This window comes from Mobula hypostoma, chromosome 23 (assembly GCF_963921235.1).
Source record: "Mobula hypostoma chromosome 23, sMobHyp1.1, whole genome shotgun sequence".
Classification (NCBI taxonomy): Eukaryota; Metazoa; Chordata; class Chondrichthyes; order Myliobatiformes; family Myliobatidae; genus Mobula; species Mobula hypostoma.
Genome location: NC_086119.1, coordinates 15,673,713 through 15,695,312, shown reverse-complemented (window position 1 = coordinate 15,695,312; position 21,600 = coordinate 15,673,713). Strand labels below are relative to the sequence as shown.

At 45.8% G+C, this 21,600-nt stretch overlaps 1 protein-coding gene across 1 annotated transcript in view; it reads left to right on the top strand.

Moving 5' to 3' along the window:
- Window positions 1–3,322: 3,322 nt before the first annotated feature.
- Window positions 3,323–21,600, top strand: part of ccdc92ba (coiled-coil domain containing 92Ba) — an 85,306-nt gene continuing 67,028 nt past the window's right edge. Inside the window, exon 1 of the mRNA XM_063031050.1 lies at window positions 3,323–3,561. The gene's annotated coding sequence lies outside the window, so the exon portion shown is untranslated. The remainder of the gene's footprint in view (window positions 3,562–21,600) is intronic.

Genomic DNA, 21,600 nt, shown 5'->3' with positions numbered 1-21,600 from the left:
TTTCACAACATAGGCCAGTGATATTAAACCTGATTCTGATTCTCTTATCATTACTACCATCTGGGAGGAGGTACCGGAGCCTGAAGCCCCACACTCAATGCTTTAGGAAATCTTCTCTCCCTCCGCCATCAGATACTTGTATGGTTCAGGAGCCCATGAACACTCCCTTGCTATTCCAGTTTTGCACTATTAATTTTTTATATAGTACTTCTTGCACTACACTGCAGCCACAAAATGACAAAGTTCACTGCATGTCCAGTGATAATAAACCCCATTCTGATTCTGAACCACAAATTATATATATAGTATATATTAATATATACACACACCATACACACACACACACACACACACACACACACACACACACACACACACACACACATGATTAAGTGCCTTGCTCAAGGACACAACATGTTGCCTCGGCTAGGGCTCGAACTCACAACCTTCAGATTGCTAGTCAAATGCCTTAACCACTTGGCCACGTGCATACAGACATACATATACATACTGTGTATATGTATGTATATATTTCTATACATAATTTTAAAAAATATATATACTTCCATCAGCAAGGATTAGCTGATTGGATGCACTTTTGCAAGACTTTAAAACCTTGAGTCTGAATTGGCAGAAATCAGTCAGAGGCCTATTTCACCAGCCATGGGTGTGGGTGTAAGCATCACCAGTCGAGCCCAGTGTTCATTGCTTGTCACTATTTGGCCTTCAGGAGGTGGAGCCAAGACAATTTATTGAACCACTGTGGTCTTTCTGGTGAAGGCATCCCACCGTCCGACTGGGGAGAGAGTCACAGGGTTTCGAATCAGAGATGGCAAGACATCCTTCCATCTCCCTCAGCTACTCTCCATCTTAAGCACATTCCCATACAACTATGGCTGAGTGAGACTAGAACTGGAGGCCATGGGTTAAAGGTGAAAAGTGAAATGTTTAAGGGGAAACTTCTTCACTCAGAGGGTGGTGGGAGTGTGGAATGAGCTGCCAGCAGATGTGGTGGCTGCAGGCTTGATTTCACCATTTGAGAGAAATTTGGATAGGTGCATGGATGGGGGGGTATGGAGGGTTATGGTCTGGGACTAAGTGGAGATGAGCCGAAGGGCCTGTTTCTGTTCTGTAGTACCCTTTGACTCTATAACTGCAGGAGGTGCACTCTCTGTCCCTTCTCCTCTTCCCACCGTCCACCGACCCACACTCCTCCCAGCGGTGGCAATGCTGCATTTGCATTTTTCCCATTCCAGTGTCCTGCATTTGGTGCCGTTGGATCCTGATGCTTCTGTGATTCAAAAGCTCTTCGGAAGTCAAGAATAAGGTATAAAACTCATTGCTTACTATCATTTTATTAAATGTTACAAGAGCAAAGAAGAGGAAACTGAAAACGAATGAGAGGCGCCAAGAGAAAGGAAAAATACAAAGGGAAAAGCAGTCGTGGATATCTCATATGTCTTGTTGGATTAGCATCTACATTGTTATTCTTCTTCTTGTTCAAATTTCTGTATGTTTGCTTATACGTTTGTATAATCACTTGTTTGCCTGTAAAAGTTCAGTAGACTTTCAGCAGTTTGTAATTGTTGGACCATGATACTAATGCGATCCAAGGGCTCTTCAGAAGTCAGGAATAAGGCATAAGACCTATTACTTATGGTAGTTTTATTAAGTGTGGAAAATGAACAAGAGGAGCTGAGAGAAAAGGGGAAAAAAACAGCCGTGGTCATCTCCTACCCAGACTGGAGATAACAAAATTCCATTGACGATGAACCAATAAAATAGCCAGATTCAGGTAGCTTGACAACTACTACCGAAAAGTAACACCTTTCAAGAAAAATGCCGAAGCAACGACAGTATCACTGAACAATTACATGTGTATAAGACCATAAGACACAGGAGCAGAATTAAGCTAGTCGGCCCATCGAGCTGCTCCGCCATTCCAACATGGCTGATTTATTATCCCCCTCAACCACATTTTCCTACCTTCTCCCTGTAACCTTTGACACCCTTACTAATCAAGAACCTATCAGCCTCTGCTTTAAATATACCCAGTGACTTGACGTCCACAGCCTATATAGCTGATATATAAAAATGCAAGCAAGCATAGTAAAGTTTAACTAGAGTTAAAATAGCAATTCTACACCGCAGTCCACTGCGGCCTGTCTACACCGGAGGAACCAAACAAGATTGTGTGGACCCCTTTGTAAGGTTGGCCTTGCGTTTCCAGTCATCCACCACTTTAATTCCCTGTCCCACTTACTTTCTGACACACTGACTTTGATCTGCTTCGTTGTTCCAGCAAAGCCAATGTAACGCCTCCTCGCCATCCAGGCAAAATGCCACAGCTCCGGTTTCAGATAACCAGCCTTTCCTGTTTGTGTCAGAACTGTCACCCACCCGGTCCCCCTCCATAGATGCTGCCTGATTTGCTGAGTATTCCCATTGTACTTCTAGGTTCTGACGTGAATGCCTGCAAGAAAATGAATCTCAGGGGAGCATGTGGTGAGCTCCGCCACGGACGGACCTCAGTCCGGCTGAGAAAGGAGGATGGTTGATTATGGGGCTAGCAACCTCATCCTGTGAAAACCCAGTGCTACAGAAACGCCAAAAGAGCTCCCAAAGGAATGATCTTTGAAGATGGGCTACGTGCGGACAACTTGGAAGGGCGGAGGTCTCCGGTGAGCTGCTGCCTGCAGCCTATGTCTCAGTAGGGCTGATGGGCTTAGTCAGTCGTTCGCCCATGGTGACATATAAGTACTTTGGTAACAAGTTTGCTTTGACCTTGACTACTCCCACATTTAATTAGAGATCTTGAGCGGCTGCGTTTTGTTTTGCGCCTCGCGGTTCCGACACCTTCCACTTGTCAACCGGACCACCCGGAAAGCATTGCGTCACCTGGGCAACCGTGGTCTCCGCCCCATCAGAGATATTCCGTTTGTTCTCTCCCCCCACCCCCCACCCTCACTTTAGGGTGCTGAAGGTCACTGACTGGAACGGTGACCTGCTGAGTCTCCCCCGGCAATGATAGGCTCTACACTGCAGACTCCCGGTGTCTCGGTCGGGATGGTACTGAACTTGCAGGGAATCTCTGTAAAGTGCCTCTCGCGATCGTTATTTATGCAAACTCCCCACGCAGGAAATGTTATTGCAGAAATGTGATTTTATTTGCCGTTCATTCTTACGTACTTGCCTTTTAATTTTTGCCACTGTGTTTACATGAACTGATCAGTTGAAGTAATGCAGTACAAATGGGTGACATCAGTACCTAACGCATTCTCCCTCCCACCCACTCCACGCCACCCTGGAGCCTGCCCCGATCTTCCGGTCACGTTGCACCGTGTTTACGGCGGTGGATCAGCTGTTCGGGCGCTCTGTCCTTCACACTCCCCAACGTGGAATCGCGCAGTTCGGCCGGGAGTATTTCCTTGTCTCTGCCCGCTCCCGCTCAGCCCCGGGTCGGCGAAGCTGGGGATGGGCGCTGCGCCGTCAACACATTATTGTGTGTCTTTGTTCTGACCGGGATCTCTCTCTGTCTCTCTCTCTCTCTCTCGCTCGCGGGTGAGTCTTTATCCAGATCATTGCAAACTCTCCAGCACCACGATGCTCTCTGGTTGCAACTATTAAAATGCAGAACTCTGGGATTAAATTGCAAGCACTAAATTTGTTTTTTTTAATTGCAACTGTTTTAAGATTATTATTAGAAATGCATCTTAATGATTTGAGTCTGGTGTTGGGCCGTGCCGTTTGATGCCGGTTTGTTTACACCGGCTGTTTTCACCTTATCCGGGCGGAGAGGCTGAGCGGGGCGATTTGAGGCATCCGGACCGGTTATCGCCGCTGCCCCTCGGTCCCTGGCTGGGACTTGACCCCGCTGCCTGGCTCTCTTGCTGCTGTGACTCTGCGGCCCCGCTTCCCTCCGGCGGGCAGCCGTAATGCACCGACTGCCCACGGTGTTGTCGTCACGGTGCAAGCCCTTGTACCGGTGCGTTCGCCCAGCGCCTTACGCGACTCCCCAAGTTCTGAGACGCGTTTACTGCCCTATGAAGTGTCATACGGGGATCGCGGCAGCCAATCAGTGCGCGGCAAAGTCCCACAAATATCAATATAATCCTCTGTAAATTTTTGCTAAGATGGTGTTGATCGTGGAATGTGCAGTAGTTAAACTGGTTCTTGGAGTGGCAGGATGTTTACAGTGCCGAGGTTGTGCACGGTTTTACTGTGTGCGGCACAGTAGCAGGCGCTTCGGCCCACAGTGTCTGTACTAAACAAATGCCACCCTGGTCCACTCTCCGTGTAAAATAAAAACTTCCCTGCATTATCACCCTTGAACTTGCTCTACCACTTCAAATGCATATCCTGTGGTATTTAACATTTCTGTCCTGGGAGAAAGATTCTGACTGTCTACCCCGTCAGTTGGATGGTGGAGTGGAGACATGTCTCTCTCAAAGGAGGTGTAAGGCGCTCCTTCCCTCCGCCAGCCTGCAGATCACCCTTGGGCAAGGTGTAGCACCTGATTATTCACTCACCCCCCCCCCCCAAAAAAATCAGGATCAATGAAGCTATGGGAGCAGGTGGTGGACGGTCACATCACAAGTCCTGGTTATGCAGCCACCGACACCAGACAGACAATCTCTGAAGAGTATTGATAATGGCTGGGGTCACCCGTCTTGTAAAGAGACTGCTCAGATAGAGGCAATGGCAAACCACTTCTGTCGAAAATGTTGCCAAGAACAATCATGGTCATGGAAAGACCATGATCGGCCACGTCATAAGGGATGGCACGTGATGAGTGAACTGTCAATGGCTCTCATAATTTTATAAGCTCCTATCAGGTCTCCTCTCAGCATCCAATGTTCCAGAGACAGCCACCCAAGTTTACTTAACCTTTCCTTATAATTCATATCCTCTAATTCAGATATATCCTGGCAAATCTCTCATGCACTCTATCCAAAGCCGTGACATCCTAAAAATAATGGGTGACCATGTAGCTGGACTTGTCCATTCCTGCTTACCTCTGAGACTCAATGAGACTGGAGTCACATCCAGGTCAGACTGGGCAAGGTCAACTGTTTTACTCCCTGTAGGTCACTGTGAACCAGACAGGTGTTCACAGTAAAGGTAGTAGCCAGTTAATGGTCATGATCACCTAGTTACTATGTTGGTTGTGTTATTAATGTGATATATGTCGACACCATCCTTTCCTTGTGAATAATGAACGGTGATCTTATTGAAACATTCAAGACCCTGAGAGGTCATGACAGATGTCAAGATGTAAATGACACTTTGAGTGGGAGAACCTCAAACAGAGGGACCTAGTTTCAAGATTAAAGGGAGGCTATTTAAAACTGAGGCTTATAGGAGCTACTTGCAGAGGGTGGTGAGGGTGGTGCATGTCTGAAATGTTCTACCCCAAGGGAGTTCTGGTGGTGAGATCATTAATTAGTGCATTTAAAGAAAAGGTGGATTATTCCTTTGTATTGAGGGACATGGGGAACTGGTACACAAGAGGAGGTGAGAGAGATCAGCCAGGAACAGATTGAGGGGTCAGTTGGCTTACTATTGCTCCTCCTAGGGAACGAAGCTGAAGAGGAATTTCTTTACAAGGCGGTGAGTAGAAACATAGAAAACCTACAGCAGAATACAGGCCCTTCGGCCCACAATGCTGTGCCGGACATGTGCTTCACTTCAGAATCTGTGGAACTCATTGCCATAGAGAGTTTTGGAGGCTAAGTGTGTTCAAGGCTGATATTGATAGGTTTCTAACTGGTAAGGGGGTGAGGGGTTATGGGGAGAAGGCAAGGGAATGGGATTGAAAAATGAATCAGCCATGATTGAGTGGTGGTACGGTCTCGATGGGCCAAATGGCCTAATTCTCCTCCTGTATCTTATGGCCTTATTTTCTTCCATAGTTGTTACAATGGCAAAGGATAGAAGCATGATAAAAATGAGGATAAATTGATTGTTGAGGGAAAACGAAACAGATTTTAAGGAACAGGGAAGAGAATTGCAGAATATAAAATAAGAAGCTGAATTAGTGAGCAGCGGTTTAAAGTAATGCTCCAAAGAACCCAGGAATGGTCTGTCCGGCCAAAAGGAAGGAACAAGTTAAATTCTCGTGAGACTCCAAGGATGAAAAAGGACATAAGGAAACAACAGAGGGCAAGGAAGGAGGCATTGATCAAGTACAAAGTTTCGGGGGAGTCATTGAATAAAAGGATTTGAAGAGAAGTTTAAAAAAGGAGGGCAGAGCAAATAATAATAATAATAAACTGATTAAGTTTGTTATTAATCAGACTGGGGTTTAATCAACACCTGGGGTGTTGCTGATGCTCATTTTGGTTGGGAAAAGAGCCATTCACTGCCTAAGATTGATATTTGTCATCTTCTCAAGCCCCTAACAATAACTGGTCTCATCTTTTGAGCCAAACCTTCATTACTATCATCTTCAAAAGATAATATCCTTGTATATTTAAAGTGGAGATTGATGGGTTCTTGAATAGTAAGGCCGTCAAAGGGAAAAAATTCAGCCATGATGGAATGATGAGGCTAACCTCAGGTTAGAGGAGGAGGAACCTATGAGCAACACCTCATATACCATCTAGGTAGTCTCCCGCCCCTTGGTATGAACATAGAATTCTCCAACTTCCGGTAATTCCCTCCCCGTCCCTTCCTCTATCCCCATTTCACTCTGCCCCCTCCCGCAGCTGCCTCTCACCTCCCTCATGGTTCCGCCTCCTTCTACTACCCATTGTTTTCCTGCCTATGACGTCCCTGCTTCCACTTCCCCACCCCTTTGTCTTTCAAATTACTGGTTTTCCAACTGAAACTAGGAGCCTTCTTCCAACCCTCCCCCACCTTCTTTCTTCAGTCCCGGCGAAGGGTTCCGGCCCAAAACGTCGACTTGTCGTTTCCACTGTTGCTGCCCGACCTGCTGAGTTCCTCCAGCGTATTGTGAGTGTTGCTTTGACCCCAGCATCTGCAGATTATTTTGTGTTAACGAATGATAGAGCAGACTCGATTGGCCGAATGCCCTGGATCTGCTCCCGTGTCTTATAGTCTTAATAAACTTATCAAGGAGATTAAACTAAGATAGGTATATATTGCAGAGACTCGTCGATAAAGGTTGGGATGAAGACAAGGCTAAGAATGAATAGCTAGGTAAACACAGGGAGATGGGAAGAATACTTAATTAATATTTTGCTTCAGTATTTACCAGGGAGATAGACCAGGTGTGTTTATGTCATTGGATGCTGACTTGAGTAATGATACAAGTTCATTTAAAATAGGTAAAGGAATCTATAAGAAAACTAATCGAACTTGGATGATAAAATCAGTACCCTAAATAAATTGAAACTTTATGCTTTAAAGCACAAAGTGAATAATTTGCGATGTCTTAGATCTGGTGGGCAGCTAACAAAATGTGTATGTTTAGGAAGTTGTTGGGGGGGTGGATGAGGGTTGATATCTCTGTTCTATAAATTGTAGCCCAAGTAAAGTGGCCACTTTATTATGTACCTCCTGTACACTTGCTTGTTAACACAAATATCGAATTAGCCAATCAGGTGGCAGCACCTCAATGCATAAAAGCATGCAGACATGGTCAAGAGGTTCAGTAGTTGTTCTGACCAAACATCAGAATGGGGGGGGGGGGAATGTGATCTAAGTGACTTTGACCATGGAATGGTTGTTGGTGACAGATGGATTGGTCTCAGAAACTGCTGATCTCCTGGGATTTTCACACACAAAAGTCACTAGAATTTATAGAGAACGGTGTGGAAAACAAAAACATCCAGTGAGCAGCAGCTCTGTGGGCGAAAACGCCTTGTTAATGAGAGAGGTCAGAGGAGAATGGCCAGGCTGGTTCAAGCTGACAGGAAGGTGACAGGAACTCAAATAACCACACGTTACAACAGTGATGTGCAGAAGAGCATCTCAGAATGCATTTCTAAAGGGCAAACCTTGCTTGGCCATTCTTACTGAATTTTATGAAGAGAGATTAAAAATAAAATAGCTTTATTTGTACATTGAAACATACATTGAATGACCAATGGAGTCCGAGGGTATGCAGGGGGCTACCCACGCATGCCGCCATGCTTCCATTCCGTGAGAGCGTGCTGTCAACTTACTGACCCTAACCCTGCTTCTTTCAAACATGGGAGGGAACAGGAGCACTTGGAGGAAACCCATGTGTTCATGCGTGGAATACATAAACCTCTTACAAACAGTGGCAGGAATTGAATCCTGATCTTCCAATTACTGGCACTGTAAAGTCCGCTGGCCGCTACACTACCATGCAATGCTGTGACAGCAGGTAGCCAATGGTGATACTGCATTTTATCTAGATTTTTAAAAAGGATTTTGATAAAGTTCCCTCTAAATAAGATTGGAGAATGTGGACTCGGGGGACAAGTTACTGGCTTCCAGATGGAACAGAGTGGGAGTGAAGATCAGTTACTGCAGATGAGCAGAGTGTTTCCACAGAAATGCATTGGCACTCTGCTGTTCACCGTGTACGATGGTGATTTAGGCTGTGGTGTCAAAAATCATAGATTTTAAAGTATGAGGGAGATGCAATATCATGCAGGGAGAACTTACATTGGGGAGGACTGCAGCAGGATTCAGGAAGAGTTTGATGAACTTGCCAAATGGGAAAATCACTGGCAAATGAAGTGCAGCAGAAAAGAACTCGAGGGAACTTGTCTGAGGAGGAAGTTTGGGCCTGGCAGAGAAACAAAGGGATCTTGGAGTGTGAGTCTAGACAAGAAAATCTGTAGATGCTGAAAATCCAAAGCAACACACACAAAATGCTGGAGGAACTCAGCAGGTCAGGTAGCATCTCTGGAAATGAATAAACGATTAATGTTTTGGGCCAAGACCCTTCTTCTGGACTGTATAAGTACAGCAGTTATGAGGAGCTGAGCTACAGATTAGTGAAGCCTTGAGGGTAAAAATAGAAAAGTAAAGAAGTTATGTTCATAGACCTGGAAGGTGATGTTAAAGGGGAAGGGAGGTGAGACAGAGGGGGTTCAAAGTAGCATGGGGGAAACAGAGGGAGGTGGTTAAGGGAAGGGGAACAGGAGATAGACCTTGAGCTGAAGAAGGGAGAGGATCAGGGTGGGGGTGCATTCGGAATGGATGTGGCCAGGATTGTATGAGCATGCCTGTATACGTGACTGGCAATGGGTGATCCCCAGTCCAGACAGGAACAGAAGCAAGTCATCCTTGATGTCTAGGGATCTGTGAGAATCCCTGGTTAGACCTGTCCAGTTTAGATTTCCATTCCCCCCATTACAAAAAGAAGGTAGAGACACCAGGAGACAACAAAGTAAAGATTGCCATGATTGATCCTCGAAACGTGTGGGCAGTACTCACTGGGAAAGGGCAAATGGATCATCATCCGATGTTGGGGGAGTCCAGAACCGGAGGCCACAGTTTAAGAATAAGGGGTAGACCATTTAGAACGGAGTTGAGGAAAAACTTTTTCACACAGAGGGTTGTGGTTCTGTGGAATGCTCTGCCTCAGAAGGCAGTGGAGGCCAATTCTCTGGATTCTTTCAAAAAAGAGTTAGATAGAGCTCTTAAAGATAGCAGAGTGAAGGGATATGGGGAGAAGGCAGGAATAGGGTACTGATTGTGGATGATCAGCCATGATCACAGTGAATGGTGGCACTGGCTCGAAGGGCTGAATGGCCTACTCCTGCACCTATTGTCTATTGTCTATTATCTGGGTTTCCTTGAGATGCAAAGACAAAGGTTTCTGCACTGATATAAGTTTTTGACCCAGTCAATGTCTCCGGTTTCGGGATAGAGCATAACTATGGGTCCTGCGTATAGTGAAATGCAGGTGGGAATTTGGAAGGAATCCCTGTAATAACGTGAAGCTCATTCTACAGGGGTGGTTGAAATGAACGTTTAAGGGAGGCTGGATAAGCAAAGGAAGGAGAAGGGGGTATTAATAGGCTTCTATGAGGAAGGAGGGCAGGAGGCTGTGGTGGAGCTGAGACTGGCTGGGTCCAGTGATTTATCTGAGTGTTGTAAACCCTATAGAACCTATTGGAACACTGTGCACAGAGTGGCTCCAAAATGTTAGAAGGATAACTCCTCCACTGTGCAGAGCAGCTAACAGCGCAGCCCCAGCGGCCGTGGGGTGGCCTGGTAGCATAATGCTATTAAAACGCCAGCGGCCCAGGTTCAAATCCCACTGCTGTCTTTGTGGAGTTTGCACGCTCTCCTCGTGACCGTGTGTGTTTCCTCCGGTTGTTTCCACACTCCAGAGATGTACGGTTTAGTAATTGGCCACGTGGGTGTAATTGGGCGCCACGGGCCTGTTACTGTGCTCTGTCTTTAAATAAATAAATAGTTTAGATCACAGATTATAATTAGAAAAGTGTTATTAACCCCATATATATTATCTGGCAGGGATTTGTGGAAGGAGAATTCCTTTGGATGTGGTGTGGAGATAGAAATGGGTAGAATTATTTTGGCAGACCACCTGTGAGCCTTGCCTGGTGAATGGCACGGAATCTTGCCGGGAGGGGGGGGCGTATCTGACAGGGGACAGAAGTAATTATTTAATGTCCTGCCCAGTTTCACTCCCACTTTCACACTGCTGGAATTGACGCCCTAGGTGATCCATTTGTGGCTGTCACATTCTAAGACTTTGAAGTGGCTCCTTGTGATGGAGGGTGACATTTTGATTTGTCGGGCCCTTGGCTTCAGCATTTAAACTTTGCGACAGATTACAGATGCGAGCAGATCTGCAGATGCTGGAAACCCAAAGTGTACACACACAAAACACTGGAAGAAATCAGCAGGTCTGGCTGCACCTATGGAAAAGAGTAGATAGTTGGTGTTTCAGGCTGAGATCCTCCTTCAGGACTGAGAGGGAAGGGGGGAGATGCCTGAATTCAAAGGTGGGGGGGTGGGAGGAAAGAGGCTAGCTGGAAGTTGATAGATGAAGCTATAGATTTTTTGTTAAGGATTTCACAGGTACCGGTATCCCCGCATCACTCCCATGCTTCGATCATTGTCCATTGAGTCCTTCCTGTCTTAGGCGAGAATCAAAAATTGAAGAGTGGCAGATGTGAAGTGAGCAAAGGGGTAGGGAGGATATTAAGGGAGCTAATGTTTCACATTGGCTTCTATATCCTCTTCAGTCACAGAATTGTATCCGTAGAAACAGACCCTTCGGCCCACTTTCTCCATACTGGCCTTTTGCCCAGCTGCACTGAGGCCATTTGTCCACACTGGTTCTATCGCTCCTCCGCTTATCTAAGTGTATCCTCAATTAAAAACAATTGTATCTGACTCCACACCTCATCTGGCCACAGGTTCCAGATAGTTCAGGCGGCACGGTGGCGTGGTGGTTAGCATAGCCCAGTTACCGCGCCAGCGGCCTGGGTTCAATTCCCGCAACTGTCCGAAAGGAGTTTGTACGTTCTCCCCGCGGACCATGTGGGATCCCTTCAGGTGCTCCAGTTTCCTCTCATAGTCCAAGAAGAGATGGGTTAGTGGGTTAACTGGTCACATAGTCATAGTCATACTTTATTAATCCCGGGGGAAATTGGTTTTCGTTACAGTTGCTCCATAAATAATAAATAGTAGTAGAACCATAGATAGTTAAATAGTAATATGTAAATTATGCCAGTAAATTATGAAATAAGTCCAGGACCAGCCTATTGGCTCAGGATGTCTGACCCTCCAAGGGAGGAGTTGTAAAGTTTGATGGCCACAGGCAGGAATGACTTCCTATGACGCTCTGTGCTGCATCTCGGTGGAATGAGTCTCTGGCTGAATGTACTCCTGTGCCCACCTGGTACATTATGTAGTGGATGGGAGACATTTGACCAAGATGGCATGCAACTTAGACAGCATCCTCTTTTCAGACATCACCGTCAGAGAGTACAGTTCCATCCCTACAATATCACTGGCCTTACGAATGAGTTTGTTGATTCTGTTGGTGTCTGCCACCCTCAGCCTGCTGCCCCAGCACACAACAGCAAACATGATCGCACTGGCCACCACAGACTCATAGAACGTCCTCAGCATCGTCCGGCAGATGTTAAAGGACCTCAGTCTCCTCAGGAAATAGAGACGGCTCTGACCCTTCTTGTAGACAGCCTCAGTGTTCTTTGACCAGTCCAGTTTATTGTCAATTCGTATCCCCAGGTATCTGTAATCCTCCACCATGTCCACACTGACCCCCTGGATGGAAACAGTGGTCACCGGTACCTTAGCTCTCCTCAGGTCTACCACCAGCTCCTTAGTCTTTTTCACATTAAGCTGCAGGTAATTCTGCTCACACCATGCGACAAAGTTTCCTACCGTAGCCCTGTACTCAGCCTCATCTCCCTTGCTGATGCATCCAACTATAGCCATCATATGGCCATGATGCATCCAACTACATCCACGGGTGTAATTGGGTGGTACGGGCTAGAAGGGTCTGTAACTCTAAATGAAACACCGTCACAGTGTAACTCTAAATAAAACATAAACTACCAAGAACTCTCATTGTGTTTTAAAAAAACTATTATGTCAGATCCTCTTTAAAACCCCTTCCTATTTCCTTAAACTAGTGCCCTCTTGAGCTTTTGATACCCCTAGGATAGGAAAAAGAAACTCTTGACTATCTATGCCTCTGATAATTCTGTGCCCTTTTGTCAGGTTAGTTCTCAGCCTCCTTTCGAAGAGGGATAACAAGCCCGTTCTGCCGAATCTCTCCCTGTGAACAAAGTCTTCCAACCCCGGCCAAGTCTTCTGTACTTTCACCAGCTCAATCACATCCTGGTGGTTGTCAGACTGACCTTTAATCTCAGACTAGGTGACACATATACAGAATCAACTCAGGGCAAGGCTAATATCAGTCAAAGTCAAGTTATTTAAAAAGAGGAAGCATGTCTGCCCTTGGGATCCACTTCAGTGTACAGTTTGACTATTAATATGTCAAGTAAGGGGGGATATTAACACGTTAGCATTCATTTTGAGAGGACTAGAATATAAAAGCAAGGATGTAATGCTGCTGCCTTTTAAAGCACTGGAGTACTGTGAGCAGTTTTGGGCCCCTTAGAAAGGATGTGCTGAAACTGGAGAGGGTTCAAAGGAGGCTCCAGGACTGAATGGCTTGTCATATGAAGAGCGTTTGATGGAACTTGTCCTGTATTTACTAGAGTTCAGAAGAATGAGGAACTCATTCTGAGTTCTCATTGAAAACTATTGAATGGTGAAAGGTCTTGATAGAGTGGATGGGGAAAGGACGTGTCCCATGGCAAGAGAGTCTAGGACCAGAGGGCACAGCCTCAAAATAAAGGGTGTCCTTTTGGAACAGAGATGATGGATTTCTCTAGCCACAGAGTGGTGAATCTGTGAAATTTGTTGCCACTGGCAGCTGTGGAAGCCAGGTCATTGGGTATATTTAAGGCAAAGGTTGATAGATTCTTGATTAGTCAGGGCATGAAGAGATATGGGGAGAAGGCAGGAAAGGGAAAGTGTATCAGCCATGATGAGAAGTTGGAGCAGAATCAATGGGCCAAATGGCTTAATTTTGCTCCTATATCTCATAGTCTCAGGGTCTGATCAAAGCTAACTACCACCTTGACTAGAGAGCATGCCCTATCGGGAAAAAAATTAAGCGAGCTAGGGCTTCTCTCTTTGGTCTGTAGGAGATAAGATTATTGGATTAGATTGTTTGTCACATGAAACATCAAAACATAAAATGAAATACATTGTTTGCGTTAACATGTAATTGAGTCTGAGGAGGCTGAAAGTATCGTCATGCTTCTGACGCCAACACTGCACGCCCGGAACTCACTAACCCATCTTTGGAATGTGGGAGGAAGCCAAAGGAAACCCATGTGGTCATGAAGGCAATGTGCAAACTCCGTACAGCCAGCAGTAGGAATTAAACTCTGGTCACTGGCATTATGCAAACCACTCCCCCACCGTGCCACTCGTGGAGGATGAGGGGTGACTTGGTAAGAGGCATTGATGGAGTGCACAGCCAGAGCAACCATGGCTAATACAAGAGGGCATAATTTTTAGGTGATTGGAAGGTATAGGAGGGATGTTAGAGTTAGTTTTTTTTTACCCGGAGAGGGTTAAGTGTTTGGAACACACTGCCAGGAGGAGTGGTAGAGGCTGATACATTAGGGACATTTAAGAGCAACACACGCACACACAAAATGCTGGAGGAACTCAGCAGGCCAGAGAGCATCTATGGAAAGGAGTCAACGGTTGACATTTCGGGCTGAGACCCTTCACCAGGGCTGGAAAGAAAGTGGACTTCTCCCCTTCCTTTCCAGTCCTGATGACGGGTCTCGGTCTGAAATGTCGACTGTTGACTCCTTTCCACAGCTGAGTTCCTCCAGCATTCTGTGTGTGTTGCTTTGATTTCCAGCGTCTGCACATTTTCTTTTGTTTGTGGAGGGACATTTAAGAGATTGTTAGATAGGTACAAGGATGAAAGGAAAATTAAGGGATATGTAGGAGGGAAAGGTTAGATTGATATTTGAGTAGGTTAAAAGGGCTACACAACATTGTGAGCTGAAGGGCTTGAACTGTGCTGCACGGTTGTATGTTTTACATCAACCAGTGAGGAGGAGAAGGAAATATAGAAACATAGAAAAATACAGTTTGAGAAAGTCGGGGAAAGTTTGGGAAAGGGATAAAAAAGATTGGAAGAAATCTGGTACTGAATGTACAGCTGATAAAGGTATCTTGAAAATGCTTGAAATGTTGCCAGTCATCAACAGAACACCCCAGTGGACAGGATTTGAGAAACACCTTATTGGTTTGGGGGGATTTTGGTAATGATGCACCTCAGGCAAGTCCCAGCAGCTCCCCACAGTCTCGTTAATAAAAATTGGGCTGCTGTATGAATCTCAGTTGGAAAGGACTCGCCACACTTGCCGAGTGTGTTGGATTGTGCAGATGTTTCGTAGAGGGTTTAAATCTAGAATGACCTTGGAGTTGAGGGGATTGGCAAAAAGCACCGAGGACAGGAAATTTGGTTTTGTATTCTCTCAAACACAGGAGAGCAAGGAGGGATCTACAGAGGTGGCTGAAGTGTTTAAATCACTTTAGGAGGGTTGCAACGTTGACTTCCAGTGGATCTAAAGCAAAGAGACCCAGTCTTCTAATCAGAACTTAGATCAATTTCAAGGACTATACAACTCATGTTCTGAGTTCTTTCTATCTATCTATTTATTTACTTGTTTACTTTATTTCTATTTGAACAGTTTGTCTTTTTTTACACAATGGTTATTTGTCAGTCTTTGTGTGTTGTTTTTCATTGATTGCATTGGATACCTTTGCTCTTCTGAGAATCCCTGCAAGAAAATGAATCTCAGGGTAGTATTTGGTGGCATATATGTACCTTGATAATAAGTTTACTTTGAACTTCCACTTTGAGGGTGCATCTTGTACAAGGTGGGAGCCTGAGATTGGTTTGTAATATCCGGGGTAATTGGAGCTTTGAAATCTGTGGGACCATTGGATGTTTTGGGGAAAAATAGCCCTTTGAAGGATGTGGGCCCAGTTGGTAGATGGAGTTAATAATCAAATTAGCCAAGATTTAGTTGGAGGTTTGTGGGGTTGAACCGTCTCTTTCCCCTGAACCTATCCTCAGTGGCCACTTTATTAGGTACAGGAGTGGAATCCAGTGTGGTCTTCACTGGCTATAGCCCATCCATTCCAAGGTTCGACATGTTGTGCATTTCAGAGATGCTCTTCTGCACACCACTGTTGTAATGGATGGTTATTTGAGTTAAAGTCAACTTGAACCAGTCTGTCCATTCTCCTCTGACTTCTCTCATTAACAAGGCATTTTTCCCCACAGAACTGCAGCTCACTGAATTTTTTTTTGATTCTCACACCATTCCCTGTAAACTCTAGGGACTGTTGTGCATCAAAGTCCCAGGAGACCAGCAGTTTCTGAGATACTCAAACCATCTGGTCTGACACCAACGTCATTCCATGGTTAAAGTCACTTAGACCCCAATTCCTCCCCATTCTAATGTTTGGTCTGAATAATAATTGAACCTCCTGACCATGTCTGCGTGCTTTTATGCTCCGAGTTGCTGATACATGATTGGCTGATTAGATATTTGCGTTAATGAGCAGGTGTATAGGTGTACCTAATAAAGTGGGCACTAAGTGTATATTTGTGAAAGGAAGCCAGGGTTTCTAAGCTCCAACTAGGTGACTAAAGCTAAACTTCTTCACCGGAGAAGAGACAGAGTAACAGAAGCTGTCCATTGCTTTACTTACCCCAGTCGACTGTCCTGTCCTGTGGTTCTGCTGGTGTTCACTAGGCTACATTTAGGAGGTGATGTAATATTTTAAAAATCTGTATGTTCTGAGAATCTGGAACTAGAAAGACCATAAGACATAGGAGCACAATTAAGCCATTCAGCCCATCGAGTTTGCTCTACACAAGTGTAAAGGAGAATGAAATAATTGTTGCTCTGGATTCAATGCATCATGTAGAAAATCACACTAAGACTCAGAACACAATATTAAAAAAACACCGGGAATATGGTCCTGGTGAAGGTCGATGGGAGCAGGCGGTTTTGTTTGGCTCAGCACAGACTAGATGGGCCAAAGGGCCTGTATTTGTGCTGTACTTTTCTATAACTCTATGACGCTAGGTAAAGGAGCGTCTACGTAAGGTGACTGTGACTGGAAGTGGTAAGGTAGTGGTGGGGTGGGTTACTGGATGGAAGTGTTGATCAGCCTTACTTCTCGGGGAAGGCAACTGTTTTTGAATCTGGTGTTCCTGGCGTGGATCCTACATGGCCTCCTCCCAGATGGGAGTGGGACAGACAGGGTGAGTGGGTTCCTTCATAATATTGGTGGCCCTTTTCCGACACCTTTCTGCATATTTGTCCATGAGGGCAGATAGGCTGGTGCCAAACGTGCACTTATTCTAGAAAGAGCGGGCAGCACCAGGGAAATGTAAAGGGAAACAACAGGAATTCTGCAGATGCTGGAAATTCAAGCAACATACATCAAAGTTGCTGGTGAACGCAGCAGGCCAGGCAGCATCTATAGGAAGAGGCGCAGTCGACGTTTCAGGCCGAGACCCTTCGTCAGGACTAACTGAAGGAAGAGTGAGTAAGGGATTTGAAAGCTGGAGGGGGAGGGGGAGATGCAAAATGATAGGAGAAGACAGGAGGGGGAGGGATGGAGCCGAGAGCTGGACAGGTGATAGGCAGAAGGGGGTACGAGAGGATCATGGGACAGGAGGTCCGGGAAGAAAGACGGGGGGGGGTGACCCAGAGGATGGGCAAGAGGTATATTCAGAGGGACAGAGGGAGAAAAAGGAGAGTGAGAGAAAGAATGTGTGCATTAAAAAGAGTAACAGATGGGGTACGAGGGGGAGGTGGGGCCTAGCGGAAGTTAGAGAAGTCAATGTTCATGCCATCAGGTTGGAGGCTACCCAGACGGAATATAAGGTGTTGTTCCTCCAACCTGAGTGTGGCTTCATCTTTACAGTAGAGGAGGCCGTGGATAGACATGTCAGAATGGGAATGGGATGTGGAATTAAAATGTGTGGCCACTGGGAGATCCTGCTTTCTCTGGCGGACAGAGCGTAGATGTTCAGCAAAGCGGTCTCCCAGTCTGCGTCGGGTCTCACCAATATATAAAAGGCCACATCGGGAGCACCGGACGCAGTATATCACCCCAGTCGACTCACAGGTGAAGTGATGCCTCACCTGGAAGGACTGTTTGGGGCCCTGAATGGTGGTAAGGGAGGAAGTGTAAGGGCATGTGTAGCACTTGTTCCGCTTACACGGATAAGTGCCAGGAGGGAGATCAGTGGGGAGGGATGGGGGGGACGAATGGACAAGGGAGTTGTGTAGGGAGCGATCCCTGCGGAATGCAGAGAGAGGCGGGGAGGGAAAGATATGCTTAGTGGTGGGATCCCGTTGGAGGTGGCGGAAGTTACGGAGAAATGTAAAGGGAACACGTGATTCAATGTGAATCAAATTAAATGTCTGAGCACTTGTTCATCTTAAAGAGCAAGATAGATTAAAGGTTAGACTGTTAAACTGGGGCAGGTAAGAAATCAAATGAGGAAAATCCAATGGTCAACGCTGATCATTGTTTTTAAAGTAATCTGATCAACATCTTAAAGGGATTTATTGATCTCCTGTGCTTAAGGAATACAAACCAAGTTCCCTACCCTTGGTGTTTATTGTACACTAATCCTCAAACTGCAAACTCTTTCCGGATGTAAAATATCGATGAAATATCTGCAAAATCCAACACACGTACAGCTTCCTTGCTATGTGGTTCATTTTTTTTCGTAGGCATCTCTGCTAAAGGACACTTGGATGTCAGTGTTGTTAGATGTCCCTCACTAGAATGTTAAAACCTTTACGTATTGCATGATATGGCAACCTTTAAAAAGCTGAAGCAATTTCCTTTCACTCAAAGTCTTCACGAAGACCGTGTCTGAATGATCCTTCACTGTTGCTATCATATCTGCTTCCTCCACCTCCCCTGACAGCACATTCCAGGCATCTACCGTTCTCTGTGTTTTATTTAAAGAACTTGCCTCATAAATCTTTAAACTTCCCATCCTTCACCTGAACCCTAAGCTTTCTAATATAAGACATCTCCATGCTGGGGGAAAAACCTTTCTATGCCTCTCCTAAATTTATATACTTCTACCAGCTTTCTCCTCCGCCTCTCTGATCAGTTCCTTCCCCTCACCATGGTTTCTTCCTCCTGCCCTACGCTCTTAAGACATGGTGTACCATGCTAGCATGGCAGTAAGTGCACTGCTGCTACAGCCCGGGGCATTCCGAAGTTCCGAGTTCAATTCCGGCGCCATTCTGTAAGGAGTCTCTGCACGTCCTCCCCGTGGAATGTGTGGGTTTTCCTCCGGTCCTCCAGTTTCCTCCCACGGTACAAAGACCTACCGGGTAGGTTAATTGGTCATTGTAAATTGTCGTGTGATTAGGTTAGGGTTAATTGGAGTTGCTGGGGCAGCATGGCTTGAAGGGCCGAATGGTTCTACTCCGTGCTGTATCACTAAATAAAAATAAAATAGAATTAGAAGGTGGCGGGAGGGGAAGGAGGACAAGCTATCAGGTGATAGGTGAAACCGGGTGGGTGGGTGGAGGTGGGGGATGAACTAAGAAGCTGGGAGGTGATACGTGGAAAGGGCTAAGGGCTGGAGAAGAAGAAGAAGGAATCTGATAGGAGAGGAAAGAGAATCATGGGAGAAAGGGAAGGAGGAGGGGCACCAGAGAGAGGTGATAGGCAGCTGAGGAGAAGAGTTAAGGGGCCAAAGTGAGGAAATGAAGAAGGAAAGGGGAGGAGAAGAAATTACTCAAAATTGAAAAAAAATCAGTGTTCATACCATCAGGTTGGATGGAGGCTACCTAGACAGAATATGGGCTGTTGCTCCTTCAACTGGAGACTGGCCTCATAATGGAGAAGAGGAGGCCATGGTCCAACATGTTGGGACAGGAATGGGGATAGGAATTGAGATGGTTGACCACCAGGCAATTTCACTTTTTGCAGATGGAGCTGAGGTGCTTGACAACCCCAAATGGTTCGCAGGTGAAGGGTTGCCTCCCCTGGAATGACTGTTTGAGGCCCTGAATGGAGGTGACGGAGGAGGTGAATGGGGAGGTGTAGCACTTTGGCCAGTTGAAAGGATAAGTGCCAGGAGAGAGATTAGCAGAGAAGGACAAATGGATAAGGGAATGTGCACATACATATGTTTTTTTAAGTTTAATGATATGGAAATTTATTTATATGGAGGCTCATCTGTAAGTCAGGTGTTCATACCTAGAGACGGCCCACACAGTGGAATGAGGTTATCCTTGTAGCTTAGATAGTATGAAAGAAATGAGCCATATAGTAATAAAGCTGGCCGTTCAGCCCATTGAAATTCACTGACCATTGAGCATCTATTTACATTAATCCCAATAACTCTATTACCCACCTGCCCAAGAAGGTTAAGTGCCACAGCCAAATAATCTACAAACCTGCATGGATTTGGGATGGAGGAGAGAATGAGAGCAACTGGGGAGATGTACATGGTCACAAGGAGAACATTGTAAACTCGCTACAGATGGAACCCGAGACCAGGATTGAAATGAGTCCATGGCACTATGAAGCAGTGACTCTGTCAGCGACACCACTATTCAACTAAGTCCCCTAACCTGAAATGTGTTCTGTATCCTCATCCTTGTCTTCACTGCTCCTCTGCTCGACTGTTCCGGAGGCTTGCGGACTGCTTTTTCTTATTGGCCTGCTGCTGAGTTCTGCCTTAACCCACGCTGAACTGCACTCAGTCCCTGCCCACTGCCAAGTGACACTCTCAAATTCTCATCCTTGTTTTCTAATACCCTGACCCCCCTCTGCCCCTGTCTCAGGAACTTCCTCCACCCTACAAGTGTTCAGGATCTCTGCTGTGTTCTATTTGAAGATCAAGTTCAAGTTTATTGTCATTCAACTGTATACGTATACACAGCTAAACGAAACATTGTTCTTCTGGGACTAAAGTACAAAACAGTACATATAGTCACACACATCAAATATAGTTATGATAAAGCATGGACCAGTCACAGAATATTATTAGCACAAGTCCCTGGGTGGCATGGCCTGAAGATCGATGGTGCATGAGATGTTGTCCTTGAGCCATGCCTCTGTAAATGTAAGCACACAGCAATTCCTCATCTTGCAGACAAAGTTAATCCCGTTTCAGGAGAGCCAGCCTGCAAGGGTTAGCCTTTTAACTGAGTATGGGTAACAGCGTGCACTCTCACACCACTTCCAGCGCCTCCTCGCCTCGTCAGCGCCTCCAAATTTAACTGTTGCTCCGTTGACATTGAAATGTCAGCTGACCCATTTTGGCGCTGGGATCCTCTCCACTGAAACGCTCTGCTTCGCACCCCCCGCTTTGTCTGGACAATCCGACTCAGCGATGTCAACATCTCCTCAGGTAATACCCTGGCAAAGCTTCTCCTGATGCTAGTTAGGGGCGTGTTATAAATGATTTTGCTTGGTACAGACATTTAATGTGGAAAGTATGCTTGGTCTGGAGATAACAGGGTGGCTACGTAACTGGATTAGTGGGCAGAGACATGCCCAATTTATCTGAGAACTGAATTCAAATCATAGCAGCTGGGGATTTAAATTCAAGAAATCAGATAAAAGTAAATTTGCGATAAGAAGCTGATCTCAGTAATGGTGAGGATGAAACTGCTAGATTGTTGTTTAAATGCCTGTGAAGTTCAGAGATGTTCTTCAGGGATGGAAATTTGCCCAGTCTAGTCTACATGTGACTCTATGCCCATCAATATGGGAGGACTCTTCGCATTCCCCTCTGAAATGGCCCAGCAACCTCTCAGGTCAAAGTTCGGCCTTGTATGGAAACATCAATGGCCAAGGATGGAAAAGATTACGGAAAGTAGTAGATATGGCCCAGTCCACCACAAGAAAAGCCCACCTCACCTTTGAGCACATCTACAAGAAGCACTGCCACAAGGAAGCAGCATCCATCATCAAGAATCCCCACCATCCGGGCCATGCTCTCTTCTCACTGCTGTCACCGGAAAGCAGATGCAGAAGCTTTAAGTC